The sequence below is a fragment of the Ambystoma mexicanum genome, chromosome 1q, assembly GCF_040938575.1.
Source record: "Ambystoma mexicanum isolate Mex_15411 chromosome 1q, UKY_AmexF1_1, whole genome shotgun sequence".
NCBI classification, from domain to species: Eukaryota; Metazoa; Chordata; class Amphibia; order Caudata; family Ambystomatidae; genus Ambystoma; species Ambystoma mexicanum.
The window spans coordinates 467,390,170-467,413,298 of record NC_090922.1 but is presented as its reverse complement, the minus strand read 5'-3'; the positions used below and the strand labels follow the sequence as shown (position 1 = coordinate 467,413,298).

Sequence of the window (23,129 nt, the reverse complement as noted above, 5' to 3'; positions counted from 1 at the left end):
ATAAAGGACTTTGGAGCAGACTGTACTCACAACTAGGTTCCAAGTGAATCCTCCTTCAGTTGTCCAAAGATGAATCAACTAAGGGTAGTGTTGGATGTCGTCCCTTCTCCTGTAGGAGGGGACCCTTCCCATGGGGCTAGAATGGTGCGGCCACAGTCCTAGAGTCCCCCTGCGGTTGGTGCACCAAGGGAGGATCACATGGGAAGGGAAAACCCTTACGGCACGAGGGATGACATTCTGGGTAGAACGTGGTGTACCTCTACCCCTGCACGTGGTGTACCAGGTCCCATAGTCCCTTATACTTCCATGTACCTGTGTAAGGTAGACACTTCCATCTCCTTAACATGTACTGAGACGAGGAAGAGTGGGGACTACCCATGTAAATTCCACTATAAGATTGTGACAAAGAACACCACCTTTGACTAACTGGGAGGCCTCAAGATCAGTACTGGGATGAACATGATGTGCGGAGCAATGCAGTGCCCCGCACTGGGATGAAGAGGAGACATGAAGACTATTCCTAAGGACCACAATGAGCAGTCTAGTTGTTGCTGGCTGTTCATTGGTCAATCTAGAGTAGAAAAGGAAGGGCGACTCAGGAATCCGTCATCTCATCCTCCTTGAAGGAGCTAGCAGGGTGCAGGAAGGTGGAAGGAAGCAGACCAGGATGCCAAGACGGGAGTTGGGAGGACCACGGCTAGTCCAGAGTGGAAGGACCACAAGGTGAGCTGGTAGAAGCCCTCAGTGTTCCTTAAGCCTGGGAAGTGTGTGAAGGAAAGACAGTGCAGCCCAGAGGAAGATTGAGACCGGGCTGTACCGAGCACATTGCAAGGCTCCCTAGAGGGAGGGGGGGGGGAATACTCGTGCTGGCAGGTGGGGAAACTAAGAAGGTGCATTCAGCATCTTCATGGTCGCAGTACCTGGCGGGCAAGTGAACCAGGTCGGTCCTGCAACAAGAGAAGCTTAATGGTCTGGGACCCACCAAAGGAAAGCAACATGAGTCTGTGTGGCTTTACTTGGGAGGAAAGGGCCCCAAGTATCCAAAGGCAAAGAGGGGTCTGGGAACCATCGCTATGTGAGAGCAACACAAGTCATCTCCCTTGTGGCGGTACTTGGGAGGAAAGTGTCCCAACTATCCAAAAGCAAAGAGGGGTCTGGGACCCACTACACAAGAACTACACAAGTCATCTTCCTCGTGGTGGTACAAGGGAGAAGAGGGCTTCAAGTACCTGAACATAAAGAAGAGGGTTCTGGGACCCATTCCCATGAGAAGGGAAACCAGGAGACTTTTACTAAGGACCATACTTGGCAGGGAAGTGAACCAAGCAGAATGTGAAAGAAGCAGAGGTCTGGGATCTTCGAGATACTTTATAATTTGGAAGGAAAGCCAAGGGTAAGGGAGTCATTCCCCGGGCATTGTGAATTGTGGTGTTGTCCAATATAAGCTTGAGAAAGGCCAGGGGAAGGGAGGCATTCTCCCTGGTGAAGAGAACTTTGTTATGTCATACAACCCAGAAAAAGGCCAGGGGGAAGGGAGCCTTTGTGTTTTTGTTTTGGGAGAACCTGAGAAAGGTTAGGGGGGGCAGCCCCCTTATGAGGTGGAACTTTATGAAGTCAACGTGCTTTGCCTTGACTGGAACTTTGCTTTGTTGACGTGTGGAGGAAAAGTATTGCCGTCTGGGAAAAGGGAGTCAATCTGGGTGCGAACCTGCTGTCCCGAAGAAGGTAATCATTCTTCTGGACCACCAAAGGTTTTGTGTTTGTTATAGTCCGACTAGAGTTAAGAGACAGAGTGAGGTTTTCGAACACAAGACATTGAACTTTTATTGGTTTCTGACATTCTGACCGGACCCTTAGTATGTACGTTGAGGCTGGCATACGCCTCTTAGAGTTGAGGGTAGGTAAGGGTTTCCTTTTATTTATTTTTAAACGTAAATAAAACGAATTTATTTTCCACATGCCACCTGTGTGCCAGTGTCCTCACTTCGCACCCTTAGAGTAGGGACCTCAACCTCTTATTAAGGTAAAAATACACAACTGAGTGGAGCCAATAAAGAAGGATAGATGGGAACCAATCAGGGATGCTTTAACAAGGGTCCTTTTCCTTCCGTTTTCGTACCCAGAGTTCTCTGTCTGGACTAAAGTGGTGGGGCAAGAAGTATGTGCAGCCCCAGCAAAATCCAAGGTGTTGGAACCTCTCTGTGGACTATCCTATGTCCCTGGGCTTCTCTAACCTCGCCCTCTTCCTATATATGCCTAACTTGAAAGTCTCTGGCATTTATCTCTCTGGTGTGGACTACCTATTGTATCCTGGCAGATCTGTCTTTGAAAGCAGGTTCCCTGTAGGGAAATTTCCTATACGTGGGGAGAAGGTGGCACTCAATAACAGGAGCATCAAATGGGAGGCTTCCTGGCCTCACCCAGAGGGTGCCTGGGTGGGACCCAGACAAGACAAACTGGATCTACACAGCCCTGCCATTGATACGTCATTGGGGTGACAATTATGATATCAACTTGCTTTGTGGCTGATCAACAGTTATGTCATCGATAGCCACCCTGCCAAACCAAGCAAGGCTACTCTTATTATGCCCACCAAGCCCTTAAGCCACACAGTTATGATTTTAGAAAAGGGGTCTCTTTGGCTATAAATGCTGCCCTGCACACACCTAGTCTGCCTGGAGCTGCAAGCTCCAGCTGATTGTACATTATAGGTGACCTTTGAACCTGCTCTGCAAAGCAGTCGCGGAGGCTGCCAATACACAGGCCCAGAAAATGTACATGGGTGCACTACGCTTTTACTGGCATGGAGCATTAGGGGGGTGAGGTATGATTAACAGGCATCGCCTCCCGAAACCAAACTATCCTCATCATTTTATGGATATGAAAATCAACAAACAATTCAGGCTTTCCTGCCCTCACAGATGGCATTCCGTCACATATCTGTTTTCTTGAGGGAGTCCCTGGCTTTCATTCAGGGTGTTGCTGACTATCTTTGGTAGAGTCACCAGTATTGTCTCTGGAGTCGTAGTTAGCAAAAGTGTCTGTGAGTTACTTCGGTAAAACCCTTTTTGAGCACATGGAGAGACTTGGACAATAAGCCTGAAGGAGTATCAGACTGCCAAGGTACATTAGGGAGTCGGGCCCTTTTATGGGAGGAGTCAATAAGATATAACCTAAAATATCATTGGTTGTTCCTTAACTGTCAATCAGGAAGTCTCTGAAAATGTTATTTGAGGACTTGCTGGCCATGCTATGCTAAATACATGCTATGCTAAAATACAGACTGTTTCATATGTCATTTCATTATTGGGTATTGGTGGGAGGTGCTAACTGTGTCATGGAAGTGACTGTTTGTCATTAGTCAGTTGCTAACAGTGTCATTTGTGGCAGTCATTGACTGTGTCATAGGAGAGGTAATGCATTTTATTCAGAGGAAGATGCTGTCTGTATTTTTTTTGAAAGACGACAACTGTGCCATGTTTTAAATGATGTTGGACATTGCGGTGCCATCAATGTATCATCAGCGTAGTGCTAGTTGTCTCATTTTGCCTGTCGCCTCACTGGAGTACAGACAGTTCCATCATTGATGAAGACCTGGATGATTTCTGTCTAATAATTTAAGTGTTCATGTTAACACTGGGGTTTCATGTTTTGTGGAATCCCAAGAAATATACATGGAATTTATGCCATCTCAATCGGGGTGTATTCCACTTTTTCTATTGACTGAATCCTGGCTGTGTCATTACTGAGACTTTTTGTGGGTGAGAAAGGGCATCATTGGTGTGCTTTGTTCATTGGGACTTTTGTGCATGCTTTTAGTTCATACTCTAAGGGACCAATCTAGACTCAGGTTCTAGCTGAGTCTGAGGTTCTAGGTTGGGCCATGCAGCACCCTTTGACACAGTTGATCAATTGTGGGATTAGCCAACTGTCAGCAATTGTACTTACTAATGGATCAGTTCCTTAAAGAGCGGGCTCTGTCTTGCGGTGCCTTAGGGTAGCTGTAATAATACAATTTGCTCTTGAAAATATATGTGAGGTGAAGAGCTCCCATAGGTACATTCTGCAGGATCATCTATAGGCTGATGGCACGACTGCTGATTACTATGGGTGCAAAGCAATATATTGCATTAGTACCCGGCGTGGGTGTGTTCACGGGATACACTTAACGTGATTGGCTTGTTTCCGAGCCATACCACGTTGTAATCCTGTGGATGCACCTACGTGTCTGCATTTGTTCCGGGCGGGGGGGGGGTGTGGCAGCCCCTTAGCCAATGAAGAGCCTTGAAACAGGGCAATCCCTGCTCCTAGCCTCCCCAAGGCTGAAGGCTGCCTTCGTCCCCTGCCGGGGACTAAGGTAAGTTTATTATTATTTTTTTTTTCTCCTCGACTCCGCTCCCCTCCAAACGATCCCCTCCCAACCCCACTTACCTTTGTTTTTCTTCTTTTCTCGTGAACGAATGCGCTGACAACACTTTTGTTCCCAGCGCGTCTGTTTGACCTTTCTTGTGAATGGTGATAAGGATCTAAGTGCAGTATAGTAAATATTCTATTAGACACTCTGGGCAGAATTTCTCAAGTTCAGTTGCCAAATTGAGAGGTTTCTGCTTCTAGGTTTGTAACAAAGTCAACATCGGTTCCAGGCATTCTGAAAGCCATTTGTGTGATTTTATTATTTGGTCTTCTCTGGACCTGTTTTATAATTTGCTTAGCATTTTTTTGATCTACTTTTGTTGAGTATGTTATTGCTCCTTTAAGTGGGATGAATGTATGAGAAGCTGGGGGTCGGGGGTGTCTTTGATGGTAGGGATGGTGTTACCTTTGGCTAAAGATATCCGTTCCATCACTGGAAGGAAGTTGTCAAATGCCTCTTTTCCAGGGGACCTCTGCTGTATTCTGGAGGAAAACTTGGCCCAGTCCACTAGGATAGAACAAATGGTGATAATTTATTTTGGACATTTGTAAGATACAGCAAATCAAATAAATGTATCAAGGCACTGACAGGATGGCGTGAAGGGAGGAACATTGAACTCTTGAGAGAAGAGGCTCATTTTCAGTAGGGCACAAAAGCTGAAAAGATTGGTACTTTTTTAAAGAAATTGGGTGTGAGAATTCCAATCTCTGAAACCTTTCACAGCAGATCTCCGTTTGACATAAATTTGAAGGTGAAGGAGGGCTGATAAACATACATGCTGTATTTAGTACTGGAAAAGAGGTTTCCATGGTAGTCTGGAGAATTTTATGCAAAGACCTTTTTGGATTAGGATTAATACCTTGGCTTTGAAGATCCTTCACTAGGAATAAACTGGAAGGATTGAAGAATGGGCCACATGTGATCAGTTTTGACTAGGTTTGTGCTTTTTACTTTTGTGGTGTTGACGATGTGGCGATCCGGTATAATGGGTTACAGCATCTGGAACACATGTTGAGAAAAGCATGGGGGGCACTGGGCCCCAAAAATGTGGTTCTTATCGTACGTGGGACTGCAGTGTCCTGCTCCCAGGATTGGATTTGTGATTTGAAAAGGATTCAAAATAACACTGAATGGAAGATGAGCATTGCCACTATTATGGGCCTTTGAAGTACGATTGAATGGTGGAAGGTATTGTGAATGGCTGATTAGTCAAGCGAGACTCAGAGGGCATGGGCATAAGTCACTGAGGGTGCGGCGATCATGCCGTAACACTCATGTAAGTGACTTGGTACCATATTTGCTGCAGATTGCAAATATAGCTGTTTTTGAGGGTAGAATGTAGTTCTGTGGTGACCAGTTACTCTATTATGTTATCAAGTAAAGGGACAGTAGAAAGTGGCCTGTAGTTAGAGGGTTTGTTCTCTCTAGGTTTGATCCAGCAGAGTCTCAAATGTTCCAGGAAAATGCCTTTGGAAAACCTGTGATGGCAGAGCTAAACATTAAAGGGAATGGGGAGGGTTGGCCCGTCTAAAGAACAGGGGAGGGATTCTGTGCAGGCAAGCAAGTTGGGGTTGGTTTGTTACTGGTGCCAAAGAACAATTTAAGTGAAAAACACATTTCTGAAATAGTGATGGTGTCTGTATTTTGTTTGGTTGGATGCGTTGAGGGAGGCAATCCTCCTTGACTGGTTGGATTTGATTGTACATTGGGACTCAGTGTTGTTACATTGCAATTTGCTAGAAGGATATTTGGATTTCCTCTCTTTATTTTCTTCCTTCCGAAGTTCCTTCCATTCAGGGATGAGTTGGACTACCCAAGTATGGTAGGTTCATGGAACAGTAATCTTAATTCTAGAAGTGTGATCCAGCATTCCCAAAATTACAGAGATGTGAAACATGGTTGATGTCAATATTCTGAGTTTTGTAGTCAGAAGTTGAATGAAATGCTTAATGGTTTAACATTAGTTTGGAGCCAACTATTCTAACTAGGTGACATCAGACTTGATTTCTGGGGATTTCTGAAGTTTGTAGTGTGTCACAATCTGAGAGAATGACTGAGTAGACCAGACAGATCAAAGGAGTAATATCAGGGCATTGGAAGGTGGTCAGAGGAGAGGAATCCGTAATGTGTATGGACCACGTTGCAGGTATGGTGATTGATTAGTTGGTAGAGACCCATAGTAGAGATGTCCATTAGGGAGTTGGATAAGCTACCTACCCAGATGTGGATGCCTCCAGTGAAAGTAATGTTGTGTTGTATTCCTGTGGGATTGTGAGGAGTTTAATTAAGAGTTGCAGGAAACTGGGTTTTCTACCAGTGGGACGATATGTGCCTGAAAAAAAGAGGGTGAAATTGGGACTTGAAGATGGGTAATAAACTTTAAATGAGGAAAAAAGGGAGAGGCAATTACCAAGAGGCTAGTATGTGAGAACGGCAGACCTCCTGACTTGTCATCAGTCTTGAGTGAAAGTATTGCATCAGCCTGCTTTTGAATAATAGCTAATATGTTCAGGGAACAATCTAAGATAGGATAGGAAACATGGCTTCGAAGAGCATATTACTTGGCTGATGTAAAATTGAGATGATTGATGAAACCGTAGTTGGGTTTGCATCTGTAAGGGAGAGTTTGAGAGGGCATGATTGGTGTTCAGGATAACAAGAAGATTAATGGCATTGAAGGGTACATATCCCTTGAAGTTCTTCAGTAAAAGTAGCAATGAATGATCCATCATGAGAATGGAGCGCATTTCAGATGTAGCCCAATTGAAGACATGAATATTGTAAAGTGGATGGTATTTTGGATGTGATTCGAGCAAGCGATCAATAGTGTTAGAATAGACAAACTGATTGCTGTGTTGTAGGAAAATAAGCTTGTAAAGCAAGAATTCTTTGCACAAGCTTCAAGCTGGCTTCACTCTAAGATGGCCGCCAGCATAATCAATACGGAGAGGAGCTGGGAATTCTAAAAGTCAATATTGATGAGTGAAATGTCTGAAAGGTGGGGCAGTAAGGTGTGAGGTATCATGAAGCAGACACAGACAACAGGTTCAAGTTTGGTCCACAAAGGTTTTATTAACTTAAAATGCAGGGTTGGATAAGGCCTAACTTGCTCTATGCTAAGGTGGGATTTCCTTACCTAAAGTAAGGATAGTCTGTGTCAGGAAGTCGAAGTAAAAGTCTGTGTGTGTCCAAAACCTATACTTGCCTTTGTGTCTAACTGTATACAATGTGTTGGGATGTCAGCAACAAAACAAATATTGTTCAAAGTACAGTTCAGAGCTTCTTTTGGCTTGCAGTCAGCTTCCCCTTTCCTAAGTTCAAAAATAGTTCAAAAGGCATACATGTTCCCTTCCCCAAGTGTTTACATCTTCCAGCTTTTAAGACACATTGCCCTGGACACTTCCCAGCTCTTAGAAGATTGTCACTTGGCGCTATTTCACATAGGCAGTTCAATGTCTTGACTTCAAAGCACATACAAGGTTGTTGTAGAACACAAGCCTCTTTATAGGTGCTTTCAAAACTTTACCATACAAAGTGGTGTACTTGGTCTAGGAGCAGTTGTAGGACCACATGGTCCACCCATTACAGATCACGCAACCAATGCACCGTCTTGACTGCTTTTCCATCACCTCTTTGCCACTGTTTAAACTTGAAAGTGATGCTTGCTTCTTTCATCTGTGTCGCACTTTCCTGACACTGTTATGTGACTTGTTTGGCCACTATGCATTTGTCACACTTTCTTGCATTCTCCCGGCTCTTGCCATTGCTTGTTTTCTCATATAATATACAGTTCCTTGCATCAGGCAGATTCCCAACCTTTCTTTCACTCTGCTTAATGTTCAAGAATGCTCCCAACTGTATCCGGACTGTTCAGCATTCAGAAGTGCTTCTAACTGCTTTCACTTCATTCGATATTCAAAAGTACTTATTTGATTTAGTTAAACAATGTTCATTGCTGGCTTTTCTTATGTGCCGGCCAGCCCTGTGCTTCCCCTTCTGGTTTCACTCACTGGTTGGATTTTACAGCTCTTCTGCAAGGTTCTCGACCACCATGGGTTGTCTTCTTTCAGTGCGGTACCTTGCTCTTATTCACCGCAGCTTCCTGATGCTCCGCCCATCCGGTGAGGCTCCACCTGCAGCTCTGAATTCTTAGGACTTCTTCGCTCGGCAGTGCCGGTCTCCCTCTTTTGGTCTGCCACCGGCCTCCAGCGTCCTTCAGCTCTGCTTCCCACTGCATAAACTCTTCATCCTTTCTCTGGTCTCGACCACTCTGTCTGCCACACCGCAGATCCGGAGAGGTCTGCCTGCACAAAGCAATCCGTAGCCCTGTTTCCACAGCTGACTCCATTTGCAAAAGGGTGTTGGCTTTTTACAGTTCCTGCCACCATAATGTGTCCAGGAAAGACTAAACTGCTCACCATTAAAATGGTAGTTCTGCCTTATTTATGTTGTCCTCCTCGTCCCAGTACACAGCTGAGGCTGATGTATGTCTGCATTATCAAAATGAGGCTGATATGTGTTTGTATTAACAAAGTGAGGATGTCTCTTCCTAGTTAGTCTCCTCCTCATCTCTGTGTTGATATGGTGCTTCTTTGGGAAAGTTTGGCAGGAAGAATAGAGAAAGGACTGACAGTAGCCTACAAAGACTTGATGGGATAGAGGGCTCATTATGAAAAGGAAATGGAGGATACCATGTCTCACATAAGGATGCCCTCTCCCCACTTCCCAAGTCTCCTCCACCCAGGCGATCCTCCCTCACATATCCATCCCTAGGGTCAGGATCCAAGAGTGATGGCCTTTCCCTGGCCACCTGAGAGGAGAATACAGGAGGAAAAGAGGTGAGTGTGCCCTCCTGTTTCTCACAAAGGGCATCCCATACACAGTGTAGCCAGGTCAAGAGATCTGTGACTGCAGAGGGCTGCAGAGCTGACAGCATGTGGGTCCACCAGTGATTTCACCCTCCCTTTCCGGTGTTGACAGAGCAACTGCAGGGCTACTGGTGATTAGAGCCATCAGTGAGCCAGTGGCACAGCCAGAATAGTGATGACAACCAAGGTGTGGGACTTTGAAGATCGACATTCAGGTAAGAGCCTTTTGAAGTATTTAAAGACGTGGGAGTGCTGGTCTGTCCCCACAGTACTCAGCCGAGCATGAAGGGGTGCAAGCTATAAGCTATAGCTGAAAACGAATGGGGAAATGGTTCACAAGCATCCAGATGAAATCAAAGGCAGGATGCTTTGGATCGATTGCGTTTTGATGAGAATATGGTGTTAAAAAAAGAGATCCTAAAAAGGCTCCAGGAAGTTTTAAAGATGAGCCGCCATCTTGCCCATGATATAGCAGATCATCACAATTTTGCCCATGTTACCATGTTAGCAGGAGAAGCTTGCTAAATTATTAACATCCTGGTAGTTTGAGTAGCCACGATTTTAACAATAGACTTATACTGATTATAATGATGGGGCTGTCTGTTTCAAAAGCTTTGTCAATGAGGGTGTATTTGATTGTATCAATTTGCTGTTAGAAATTGGATCAGTGCAATATGTCTGACTAACCTTAGGTGGTTCATTATTTTTTTGTTTTACTAATTAGGCAGTGCTATATGTGCTGCCTTTAAGCTGAAACTATTGGCATGGGAAGTGATGATCTGAATGAGGTTTGTTGCAAGCGGGAGAAGCCTGTGGGTTTTGGCTTATTAACCACCCACAGCCATGCTATCCCTATGGCCATTCAGACCCAACACCTGGCCCTCCCTGCCCAAAACCCACCCTAACTTGGATGTCTTTGAGCTAGCTCAGTGCTTCTAAAAGAGATGGCAATTATATTTCTAAGTTGTCTTCTGAAATGTAAGGGCTTAATTAGTGTATTAAAAATGTCTTATCCAAATGTACCTTCAGCTACTTGATTTATAAGCAATATGTGACTTTGCATCTTTTCCTTGCATTGCTTTCCTGTAAAAAAAAACAGGATTGGAAAAACCAACAGTACTGATGGATGGTTGTGCATTTGCTAAGCACTGCATACTATTCCCATTTACTAACATCGTTTGCCAGCTATTGCCATCTTATGGCCAAGTAGCACTATTGTGGCAGTGACTAAACATGTCTTTTCCAAGCCTACACAACATCTGTCACTGTCTGAATTAATGAATTTTCACTCAACTGTTTCATCGGGTGTTGCTAATTTTGTGTCAATGGGTTATTGCCACTGTAGGTTGTCACTCTTGTTGGAACTGTTATTGTCTATGGCAACAGTTACAGGGAACCTGTGAGCTCAGTGGTTAGACCAGTGAACCAGGAACATCATGGTTACAGGTTCAAGTGCCAAGACAGGGTAAAGAAAAAAAGTGGTGATAACCACTGTTTGAACGGCCCATTGCGTTAGTGAGGTTGATGCTGACTTAATCAATAGACTGTCCGGTCTATCAATGGTCAGTCCCTGAGTTTATCAGTGGGATAGGTCCAAATGTATGAATGGGGCGGTCCCCTTATGTATGCATGGGCTGGCATCAAATGTTTTCATGGCACTGCCTCTGGCTGTATTAATCAGTGCATCAATAGGGTGGTTGTCAGATGAATCAGTGGCGCTGTAGCCATCTGTAGAAATAGCATTTTGCAGCAGTAGTCTTTTTTTTCCAACTACATCAATTTAGGATTATTTGAGTATATGAATCCCATTGACTGTATAAATGGAGCCATTTCTGGGGGTATCTGTAGGGCTGATGGCAAAATTACCAGTGGACCTGATGCCGAGTGTATAAATGGGAATACTGAAGGATGCATCAATCAGACTATTGTTGGATGTGTCAATGATCTCATCATCTATATCCACATTTGTTAGGCTGCTGGGGGCTGTATCAGCGTGACTGAGTGAATGGAGCTGTTGCCAAATATGTTAGGGGGGTTATTTCCCGCGGAATAATGGGGAAGTCCACTGTATTAGTTGAGCTATCAACTAATGACTGAAGGAGGTGATCGTCGTCTTTCAAGAAAGTGAAGATGTGGATTTTTTCAAATTAAATATGTAATATAAATGTATTTTAGATGGTTGAATGAACATTTTTGAAGGATTACCTATAATGATTCCACTAAGTGCAAGGGTGATTCTAGTGTGCACCAAATAACACTGTGTAAACACAGGTTGTCATTGTGATTGTATTGAGTAGTGCTCACTCCTTCACTTCGTCATCACTGGGAGACTCCTGTGACTGCCTCTTACCTATTAATGGAGCCATGAATGGCTAGATCCATGGGGTTTTCTATATCCATGACAGGGGTTGTTGCCACCTGTGCCAATGTGGCTGTTGAAGAAAATACTATTGTGGTTGTTACTGACTTCATTAATGGGCCCCTGGCACTGCCTAGCGGTGTGATGCAAGCTGAGTAAATGAGCTGGTATGTGACTGTATGAATGGGGGTAATGCCATGGCTCCATCCATATATCACAGGGTGTATCACAAGTACCACTTTCCAAAAGATACCAGATGAATTCCTGAATGTTTCCATAAAGCATCCAGGTACAAGGTTTCCCATGTCTGTCAAGAGATAACCAAATACCTCTGAGTCAGCTGTACCTGTGCCCTAGTGGTATGTAATAGTATTACTGATACCAGAAAAACTAAATCCTAAACTATGTGAAAGAAAGAAAAAGCTGTGCAGGCTGAATGATTCTCACAGGTTCCCTAGTCCAACATTTTATCCATGGTAAACCATTGGTTGCCAAGAGTAAATATAGAATACTAGTGGTAACACCCAGCGTTGCACGGGTCTGTAGCTAACATGCATGTGGTGATATGCAGTAGCCTTGTGTATGTTTTATTGTGTCACAACTTCCTATGTTTGAAAAGTCGCAAAGTCGGCAATCGCTGGAACCCACCCTGTGCTGGGAAAATGGGGGGGGGGGTTGGTCCCCCACCCTGTGCTGGGAAAATGGGGGGGGTTGGTCAGATTTCACCTCTACCAGTACACCAGCATACATGGTATGCTGTCCCGGGCCAACATTTCAGCCCACAAACTGTTGTGGGGCTGCAGCCAACAATTGCAAAATCGGCATTTGCCCAAAACCGCCTATACTGATATCACAGGGCCAGACCACACCCTGTGCGGGGAGAATGGGTGGGGTTGGTCAAATTTCACTATTGCCAGTACACCCCAGACTGGTATGGCGCCCTTGGGCCAACATTTCAGCCCACCAATTGTTAAGGGGCTGGAGCCAACACCGAACATACAAACCCACTTTCACAAATCTATATACAGTTTAAAACACTCTGTTCATGTTGGTGTTGCAAGCAGTTAAAGGACATCCCCCTCATTAATTGCTATGTTATGTAGTAGTGTTTAATACAGTTCTGTGATGATCTGAGAGTATCTTGGTGCTGTAGAAAGGATGAATAGTGGGAATAAGGAGCACCATTGACCTAGGCTAGATTAAAGAGAGGTTTTAAGCTGTTTGAGAAGCCAAAAAATTGGACTCTCTATGGAGCAGAAATTGTAGGCTGTTCCAAATTCTAACCACGTAAACCCCCAAAGGTTGCCCCCCCCCCCCCTGTCTGTCTTTGTGGTACCTAGGTATGACAAGCCTTTTATCCTGATTAGAACTTAAAGATCAAGACGATGTGTGCAAACTTAGTTCAGTGGAAAGGAGGTTTGAATTTGGGAATTGAAGACTTTAAAAAACGGGCATGAATATGATCCAATTTGTTTTTTTTTTTTTTAAACAGGAAACCAGTTTAGAGCACAATGTCTGGGAATGGGACCATATTTTGTATATTTCAGTACAGTTTTTTTCTGCAGCATTTTTCACTCTCTGCATCCATGAAATCAAGAGCTTTTGTGTCCCAGGTAAATACTATTGTTTAAGACCAGGCGGGAGGAAAACAAAGAGTTCATCACTAGTACTTGATGTGAGAAAATTAAATGGGGATGGAGATGTTTTATTTCTCTATTCTGGAATAAACCTGTTTTTGTAATCCAGGATGATACCCAAGTTCTTGATTTCTGATTTTGGTTCAGGGCATTTCCCGAATATGTGTGGCCAGTACAGTGAGGCCCAGGTATTAGGTTTCTTGTTTACCATTAATATATTGGTTTTATCTGGGTTAAGTTTTGGAAGTTCCAGCCCACCCAGCGTTTGAGAGCATACAGTCTCTAATCTTGGCAGACAGGTTTTTGTCTCCATGCTTGAGGTCAACCAGAAACTTGGTGTCATCTGCATGATTAAAGAAGACCACTCCTGGTTGTTTAAGGCCTCCATCAGTAGACAGAGATACGTATTGAGGAGAATCGGTGACAAGGCTGCTACCTGTGGGACCTCAGACTTCAAATGGAGATGCTGGGAAAAGGGGCCTAGATGTACTTTTTGGGATCGTTCTGCCAGAAAGGACTGGATCCGTTTAAGGATGATGCCCTGGATTCCTAGATTTTGGAGCCTACCAAGTAAGATTGTGTGATGGACTGTGTTGAACGCTGCTGACGGGCCAAGCAGAATCAGTGCCCCCATGCCCTCTTTGTCTGCATTCCCTCTTAGAGGGTCCAAAAATTAGGTAGTAATAGGTTGGCACTATGTAGAGGTCTAGAACTCAACTGGGCATTATCTTGTAATTCCGAGTTCTCAATGAAGTTTTGGATCTGAGTCACTACAACCCCCTCTAGTTGTTTGAATAGTAATAGTAGTTGGGAAGTGGGGCAGAAGTTGCCCAGTTCTAAGGAGTCCAAAATTGCTTTTTTAGAAGGGGCTTGGTCACAGAACATTTACAGTCATCAGGAAAGATCAGTGAGGATAGTGATACTTTGAAAAGATATAAGATCTCATCAAGAAAGAGTGGGCAAAGATCATGGCCAAATCTCTGAGGAAGTATATTAAGTGGGGAGCCAGAATATTTAGCAGAGGAAAGGTGGTGTATAAAACAGTGACTATCTCTAAATTAATAAGAGTCAAGGATGTTATTAGCCAGTGTATTCCCTTGTAGGAATTTAGGCTGCAAGAGCCAATCGAGACTTAGCTGAGTGTAGGTCGTTCCTAATTTTCTGGATTTTGTGTGTGAAATGAAGGGGCAGTTATTCAGTCAGTGATTGCGATAGTACTATAGTGGTTGCCTGGTTCATTGCAGATCTCATTGATGACTGCAAATACCTTCCTGGGAATATTAGGAGCAGATTCAATCTTGCATGTGTAGCATAGTTGTTTAGCCTTTACAATCTCTTTATAAGCAAGCTAGTGTTGCTTAAATATTCTGTAGTTCTCACTATTACAAGATTGTGAACACTGCCTCCATGGGTTCCTAACTTTACTCTGTGAAAGGTTTATTTTTTAAACCATCTTTTACTTTTTCAGTAGCAGATGTCGTCCACCTAATAGAGCGGTGCAAGTTTGTCAATGACATCTGTGGCGAGACTGTCTAGATTTCCAAGCATCTCATTTGGATCATAGGTCACAGCTAGGTTCTGAGTTGAAGGGAAAGTAGCTAATAATTCAACCGCTGATTCCTTAAAGGTATGGTTGCAGGATTGAGATATAACTGGGGGATGGGACCGTCCTTTTGTTTTCTCTAGCTGCATAGCAGGGATTGAGAATGGAATTGCACAAAAATCAGTCCAATAGGTGACAGTAATTTCCAAGAACCAAGCAAAAATGAAGTCCAATATATGGCCAGCTTTATGTGTAAGAGGATTAGCTGGAAGACCAAAATGTTGTAAAGAGTCAAGCAGATGTGCGACTGATGTATCTGTCTTGCATTTAGTCCAAAGGTTTAGGTTTAAGTCACTTAGCACTATTCATTTGGTAAGATTCCGAAATAGTTCAGAAGAATTTCTGATAGCTCATCAACAAAGTTACTCTTAGGTGCAGGGGTTCTATATGTTAACAACAACTTAATGGCGTTGGAATGCCCACGTTGAAGATGTGTGGCAAGTGATTCATCCGTTGAGCATACTGGGCATGTTTAATGTAGAATTATTTACCCCAGACTTTAAAATAATGGCTAGGCCGCCACCCTTTTTAGTAAATCGGGACTTGGATATAAGATTGTAGTCCATAGGTGTAAGATCAGAAAGAATGGTAGGAGTATCTGCCGGAATCCATGTTTCTGTTAGGAGGAGAAGATCCATATTTAGCTTCAAAATTAAATAGTGTATTAAAAATATGCTCTTAACTGTTGACCTGGCTTTTGGTAGTAGATGTTTGAGGTCTTTTAATTCTCTCTTCTGTCTACCGGGGAGTAGATTCGTACCAGCCCAAGTATTAAGGTTTCTCATGCCATAATGTTTAGGAAGTGGAATAGAATGACACAATTGTACACTTCTTATTGTCTACCACTTTCTGAGGTATAATCATTCACCTGATTCGTAATGACACAAAGCTCAGTAAATTCCAGGTCATCTTATTGGGTAGTCAGAAAAGTCTCATTGTTTTGGCTTTCCTGTGTATCATTAGAATAAGAGCCGACTCTGCGTCAGTGGGGTGCTCACCACCTGAGATAACCAAGAAGTTTTTGAATTTAACAATGATAATAGTACTCAAATGTATTCTTTGGAATTCTCCAATTATTTGTATTTTTCTTATTTGTAGTTCATTGGTTAAAGTGCTGACCCAGCTACACAGTAGTGGAGCACTGTACAGGGTGTGGGTAGCCAGCGTATGGGCTGGGATCTTTTTAACAGTAGCACAATACTGTCAGTTGAAGTCTGCATCAGTCTGTACATCCATTGAGATTAGCCCTTGGACAGGTGTTATTAAAAAAGCTGTGTTGACAGATTTGAGAAATTGGAGAATGGTGTGGGCATTCTGAATCACTACCGGGATCAAGTTCCAAGAAGTGGCTACGTGACAAGAGAAAGATTTTTTGCAGGTCTCCTCTTTGTGGGTGAGTTGCGCTTGGAGCCAGTTGGTTGATTTGTTGGATGAGGGGTGTTTGCCACCGGATATGCAGAGTTTAGCCGCCAGGCACGCTGGTTTGCTACTTGTGACGGCTTTGTAGATGATACATGCAGTCTTGAACAATATCCTGGCCTGGAGAGGAAGCCAGTGTAGTTTGCATAGGACACGGGTAATTGGGTCAAATTGCCGCACACTTATGATGAGACTTCTTGCAGTGCGGTGAACTTCCTTTAGGCGAGTCAAGTGAGTGGCTGGGAGCCCCATCAGGAGGGCATTTTCCCATTGATTATGCAAGACCACAAAGGCCTGCACTACTGTGGCGGGATGAAGAGTTTTACTTTATAAAGGATGGAGATTTGGAGCAAGGCCATTTGGAGGATATTGGCGATGTTTCTGGAAGGACAGGCCTCTGTCAATGGTGAAGCCTAAGGATGTTGCTGAATCCAAGAGTTGCAAATCAAATCCTTCTAGGCGCATATCATCGAGCCACTGTTGGACAATTTGTTTAGCGTGCTGGATGGGGGGGGGCGATGGGGACGAATTCAGTAGGCATTCGGATGATGGCTAGGTAATCTCAGAGGCAGCTGATATCCTGGGGGCTTTTTGCAGGTATGTTAGAGGAATTCCCAAAGTTGTCATCAGATGGACGGTGGAGTGTATTGGGATGGTCATGTAATGGTATTACTGGGAAAGGTTGACTGCATCCTTGATTAAATGCTCAGTGTCTCATTGGCAGACGGTGGTTCTTTCTGTAATGGAGTTATATATTATGTCATCAGTAGAGACGCCAAATCCTCTTTGTTGAAGTTGCTAGATGTGTCATATTGGTGGTTTGTACATTTGTGTCATTGGCATAATCGTTGCCTCATTAGGTCACCAACTAAGTAATTGTTGAAGTCAATTACAGTGTCACTGGTGTGAAGTTGCTCCCTGTGGCACTGATGCATCACCAGATTGAACACTGGTGGAGCTTTCGACTACGACTATGGCGGGGTCACCGATTGGGTACTGGTGATGGTATGGACTGTGATGCTAGTGAAATTCTCGACTGGAGGCACAACCAGCTTTAACACTGGCGGAGCTTAGCAGTGTGACTTTGGGTACTGGTGGAGATACCGACTGCGATGCTAGTGAGTCATCGACCGTGACAGTGGCGGCGGCACTGGCTGCGACATTGGCAGTCACGGGCAATGACAATGCATAACCCCTACTGTGTCATTTGAGGATGGGGAGTGGGAACGGGCAGGGTCTTGGAAGCGTCTTTGGCTCTGCTGGCTGGGTAGCAATGCTAGTGGGAGAGAGCCCACGCGTTTCATGTCATGCCATTCCGACTGCCATCACAGAAGATGGCTTTCAAGCTGTCGGGGCACCCTGGTTTATCAGCAGGGTATCCGCCCAGTGTCGGTTGGTTTGTTCATTGTATTTGCTTTTCTGTCAACCTCAATATCTCCTTTTCCTCCGCTCTCCTCGTTGTCGCTTTTCCCTGAGAATCTCTCCCTCTCCCCGGGTGCAGGAAGTCTCTATCACTTCCCTACTTTTCGCATCACCCCTCATCCGTCTCTACCCTTATTCGCCCCTCCCAACAGTGTCTGCCTTTTTACGTGTCTCTCTCGCTCTCCCTTTTTCACTCCTCCCCGTCTGCTTCAGTCTCTCCGCCTCTAGTTGCTGCCTGGTTTCCGTCGCCTGTCTCGCTGTCCCTCCTTCCTTTGTTTGCTTTTACCCCATTTTCTGCATCTAGGTGCATACTGCTTGCATTCTGCCCGACTTCTTTCTTTCTTTCTTTCTTTCTTTCTTTCTTTCTTTCTTTCTTTCTTTCTTTCTTTCTTTCTTTCTTTCTTTCTTTCTTTCTTTCTTTCTTTCTTTCTTTCTTTCTTTCTTTCTTTCTTTCTTTCTTTCTTTCTTTCTTTCTTTCTTTCTTTCTTTCTTTCTTTCTTTCTTTCTTTCTTCCTTCCTTCCTTCCTTCCGAGGAGGCATCCGCGTTAAGGATGCTGCATCCATCCTCTGCCTCTCGGCTGCCGCTCGTCCTTCTATTTCCCCCGGGCTTGTGTCTTTTAGATTCTTGGTCTTCCACGACCCCTTTTCCTGCTTTTCATCTTTAGTCGGATTCGAGTGCCACCTTTTCACTCTGCTCTACGCTACTCTTACCTTTTTTCATTTTTCTAGCCATTAATCTGTCTTCATTTCTTTTTCTTTTTTTCTTTGTTCTGTCAGTGTTTTCCCGTTGGTGCTCTCTTACACAAATTCAGTCTCGTTTTTCCGCACTTTCATTCACTTTTTTGCTCACTCTTAGGTTTCTTGTATTTCCTTCGAGAACACATTCCGCTTTTTCTTAGCTTTGCTTTCTTTCTCCACTTGCCCTGTGCTCTGCATCCCTCCTCGCCTCTTCCTTTTCTGCGCCATGCTTCTCTGCAGCCATCTTCACCCTCTTGTGCAGCGTAGTTTCCTGTGCCATCTCTCTAGTTTTCAGTTCCTCTTGCGTCCTTTTTCTTTAGCACATGTATGTTGGGCCCCTCCCTTGCCTCGCGATATTACCCTTAGTCTCATCTTCCCCTCTTTCCTATTCTCCATCCTCTTCCCTTTCCTTCATGACCCCGTTTCCCATGCCCCCCCCCCCCCGCCTCCTGTCCCTGCTTCATTTCTCCCCTTCGCCCCTTATTTGCCGTACGATAGTGTAATATTTCACGTATAGTGCAAACGGCCTATACAGTGCACGCCCCAAACAGAATGTTCTCTCGAAACTTTAACAATGCACGCTGTCTTTGGCTTACTTGCTTCTAGCTTCGCGTTGCGCTTTTTTCCGTAGCGCTGCTTGTCTTGCTCCTTTTTACTTATTCCTTTGTGTCTTTCTTTTTGCCTGGCCTTGATCTATCAATTGGTCTTTCCCTTCGTTTCTCTTTGCTACCTGCCCTCCATTTTTGTAGCTTCTTATCTTCCCACTTTCATCCATTCTGGGGTAGCCTCGCCCTCCTCCTTTGTCTGCGTTGTCCTGTTCTTCTCTCCACTCGTGCAGTTTTCCTCTCGTCACGTTCAATACTTTATTTCGCAGGTCTTAAGATGTTCTTTTTTTCTATTCCCCCCTCTTTGCTTCCTATTGCTGCTGTTTGTTCATCAGCTCCCTGCAATGTGTCTGCATCGTTCATTTCCTCTCCTTTTTCATACGGTCCCTTTTCATCCCGCCTTCCCTCGCGTTCTTTGTCTCCCTTTTTTGTCTAAAGAGATTTTTTCTCTCTCAAATACGTTACTGTAACGCCATTCATTTTACTATCTTGCGAAATAATTTCCACTGATTCAAATAAAATCAGTGTCTATATGTGGGAATTTGGGATTTATTTCTATCGTTGCATTTTTCTATGTTCTTTTGTCATTTCTTCGTGCTTTGAGGCCATTCGTCTCTGGTTCATTTTCTTCGCATGTTTTCTCTCACGTGTTCACATTTTCTCCACGTTCTCCCGTGTTCGCACCCCAGAGAGGGCAAATTCCATTTCAAACCCCAAGGCACGTGTCCGTGTTCCCAAATTATGCCGGCAATTGTGTCTGCAAGTGAACGAGCGGTGGGGGCGGGGGATGCCGCCGAGGCTTCCCACAGCTCCCGAGGGCCTGCAGCACACGGGGGAGCCAGACACCTTGCTCTCCTCCCCGGCGCTGCGTCGCAGACACTTACGTTTTTTTTGTTCACTTCCAGCCAGGTTATATTATGCTGCAGTCTCTTCCCTCCTCTTTAGTCTGTCACCCCCACCCCCTCCCCTTCCATATAGCCGTCTATCACGTTCTCCCTCTTTTTTTTCCCTTTCCCCTATCTCTGACTAAACCCCCTCCTTTCCATGTCACCCTCAGTTTCTCCCTCCTTCATCCCTTCCCTGCAATCACCCCCACAAGCCCCCCTTGTCTGGGTCCAGTCTGGCCGAGCCCCGCGTTCTGACGGGAGCCGCATTGCGTTGCAGCGCCGCTGCCTTCACCCGTGGCTGTGGTGGTGGTGACGGCGGCGGCGGCCGTCGTTCCTCGGCCGGTGCAGCCGCGTTCCCGCCGCCACTCCCTGTGGCCCGACGAGCAGAAGGGAGAATTTCCTGAGGAAAAATAACGGGACCGAAGAGTAAGCTCAAAGCGCTCGCGCTGGTAACGCTGCGTTCTTTTGTATTCCTAACCCTGCTTCAGTAGCAGAACTCGGTACAGAGGTCGCACCCAAAACTGCAGGGTAATACTGTAGCAACGGGGGTCGCGGGTGCATAGTGGCTCTAGACACTATGTGTGCTGCTGTGCTGGGCTATATTGAATGCTGCCGACCTGACCCCTTGGTGCCTCCGGGGCTCTCCGCCTGCCAGTCTACTGCTCCTCTGTCTGGCACCAGCCTTGGGTGTGGCCGTGCTTCATTACATTAGATATACGCATGCAGCACTGAGGTGTGTGTGGGCTGCTACCTGCATAGCGGACCAGGGTCGGACAGGGTTGTGGTCATGCATGGCTTGTTTCCGATGGGTGTCTGTGAAAGGCGTGGATGGGTAGCGGATGGAGATTTGTTAAATGCATTGCTGGCAGGAGTCTGAAGGTGGAGCGGTTGTGGGGCAGTTATACGGATTGCTGATGGATGGGGGGGGTTTGGGGGGGGTTTCTGAGGTGGGGCAGTTGTGGGTGTGTTGCCTGCAGCTGTCTGGGAGGGCTGGGATTGAGTTGGGGTTCCAGGGTTCGCCTGGATTGCCGCTGTTTCTCAGAGGGATCGGGCGTGACATGGTAGCTTAAGTAAAGTAGGCTATTGGGGTTTTACCTCTGTTATTTGCAGAGGTTTAGGAATGGACTTGGGGAAGAAGTGGAGAGGTGTTTCCTGGTAGCTGAAGATGGCAGGCTGGCGTGTGCATTGCAGTGCTATTTCCATAGTTGCTCCGTTGGGGCGCGGGGGGGGGGCAGATATTATAAGGATGTTGACTGTCTTGTTGGGAGACGAGGATGCTGGTGAAGATGGGGTGTTAGCATGTGGCTGGAGGGTGGTGAAGGTTGAACGGGCTCTACTTGGGTTGGTGGTCAATGTCTGGAAAGTCTGTTGGTTGCAGATTACATGGTTCTCATTGAAATGGCTCTGCAAAGGCTATGGCTGTAAGAAACTAGCAGAGTTTTTTTTAATGATGATTTTTGTTGGGGTAGTACTTGCGGTGCATCAGGGAGACACGTTACTTAGACTGATGGGGTGTTACCTAGGTTGTCACTACAGCTTTAAAAGGATAATTGTGTTACATTATGAGGTTATTACATTGGTTGATGTGAGGATGGTGACTCATTGTAGGTGTCACCCAGGACAGGCGGCGGGAAGCTACCTTTGTTGGTAGTAGTTTTTTCTAAGACAACTGCAAGGTATTTTCTTGGTTGGTTGTAGTTGGAAGCATTCTAAGTATGTTACTTGGGGTGTTGAAAGATGTCTCTAAAGACTGCATTGATGGTGTGCTCCATGGCTTGGTGGGTCATGTTAGGACTAGGATGGGGTTTTTGCAGAGTCGAGGGGTTTTGGTGTGTCACGTCAGCAGTTGATGCATTGATTGCATGGGTTTCATTTTCGGTTGCAGGGGTGTGTACATTGTGTTATCTGGGTTGCTGACTGGTGTCTAGAAATGCTGTGAGAATTGTGATGGGTTTTAATACCGTGTTATTTGGGTGGGTGGTTTTGCTTTAGTTATTGGGTGTTCCTTTGGTTGTTGGTGGGTGGGGAGGATAAACTGGAATTACTTAGAATTTTGATGAGTGAAGGTGGTGTAATTCTACCCGGGATGTTTGATGTGCTAGGGTGGTGGGTTGTTGCACTTTTCGTGACGTACATTTGGAACTGTTAATGAAGACGGGGAGCTTTAACGAAAAAACGGATCCCTGCGCTCATCTGGTTATGAGATCTATAATTCCTCCTGCTGCCGTTCCAGGGCCCCTGCGGGACAATGCTCTCAAAGTCCTGTGGTATAGGTTAGGGGAGAAGGTGCTGGGGCCCCGGTGATATTGGTGCTGGATATAGCGGTTTTCACTCATTTCAGTGATGCCTCAATGGTGAGCATTTGATAGGCTGGAAACTGCTTAGTGCACGTAGTCTTGATTTTAATGGGCAAATGAATGCCAGAGTCTTAAGAGCACCAATTTTGCCATTTACATGAGAAAAAAGCCAACACATGTTTCAACCATTGGGTCTTCATCAAAAAAAGGAGGATTTCTCCCTAGTACTTCCCTCGTATCATTGTTAGTCAGTGTCTTTTTGATGATGGTGTCTGTGTGCGGGCATACCTCATCAGCAAATTTGATATACATGCGTCGTGTCTGTGTGGTGTTTTTCATCCATACATTCTGGTCTTTTGTTCAGCTTCATTCACCAAACGTCTGTTTGTTTTCACTAGGTGATTGTGCACTTTAGTGCATATTTGTGTATCACTGTGTTTTCATTCATGCATTCATACCATGCTTTAGTGTTTTGTTCCATTTGTGCGTATTGCTGTTTTTCTGACTCTACTGTGCATCTACAAATCTATTAGTGCTATTTATTTTAAAGTGAATATCTCGAGTTTGGCATCGTGGACTGCACAACTTCAGGTAAGTGCTAGGTGTGTGCCAAAAATCTTTAAGTGGACAATTCGAGGCATGTATTCCGGAAGCGGTTTTAGATGAACATGTTTCTTAATTTTTCTTTTTTTAAGTGTTGTATGACATAACACTAACTATACTGGCACCCCTATCCCCTAAAAATGACAGCCTAGTCAATGGTGAGGGATAATGGGAGTTCTAGTCCAAAACATCTGAAGATATGCAGGCTGCAAAACACTGCTTTAAGCAATGGAAAAGTAAAGGTTAACTTACAAATAAAGTGCAGATTATCTTTCTT

General features: G+C 44.9%; 1 protein-coding gene across 11 annotated transcripts in view; it reads left to right on the top strand.

Annotated features, from left to right (window-relative positions):
* LOC138528761 (uncharacterized) overlaps window positions 1-23,129 on the top strand; it is an 870,897-nt gene that overhangs the window by 762,556 nt on the left and 85,212 nt on the right. The window contains exon 1 of one of the 11 annotated variants that reach the window (XM_069640711.1): window positions 19,718-20,378. The exons of the other annotated variants lie outside the window; for them this stretch is intronic. The gene's annotated coding sequence lies outside the window, so the exon portion shown is untranslated. Of the gene's footprint in view, window positions 1-19,717; window positions 20,379-23,129 lie in introns of those variants that run through there. 11 annotated transcript variants of the gene reach the window in all.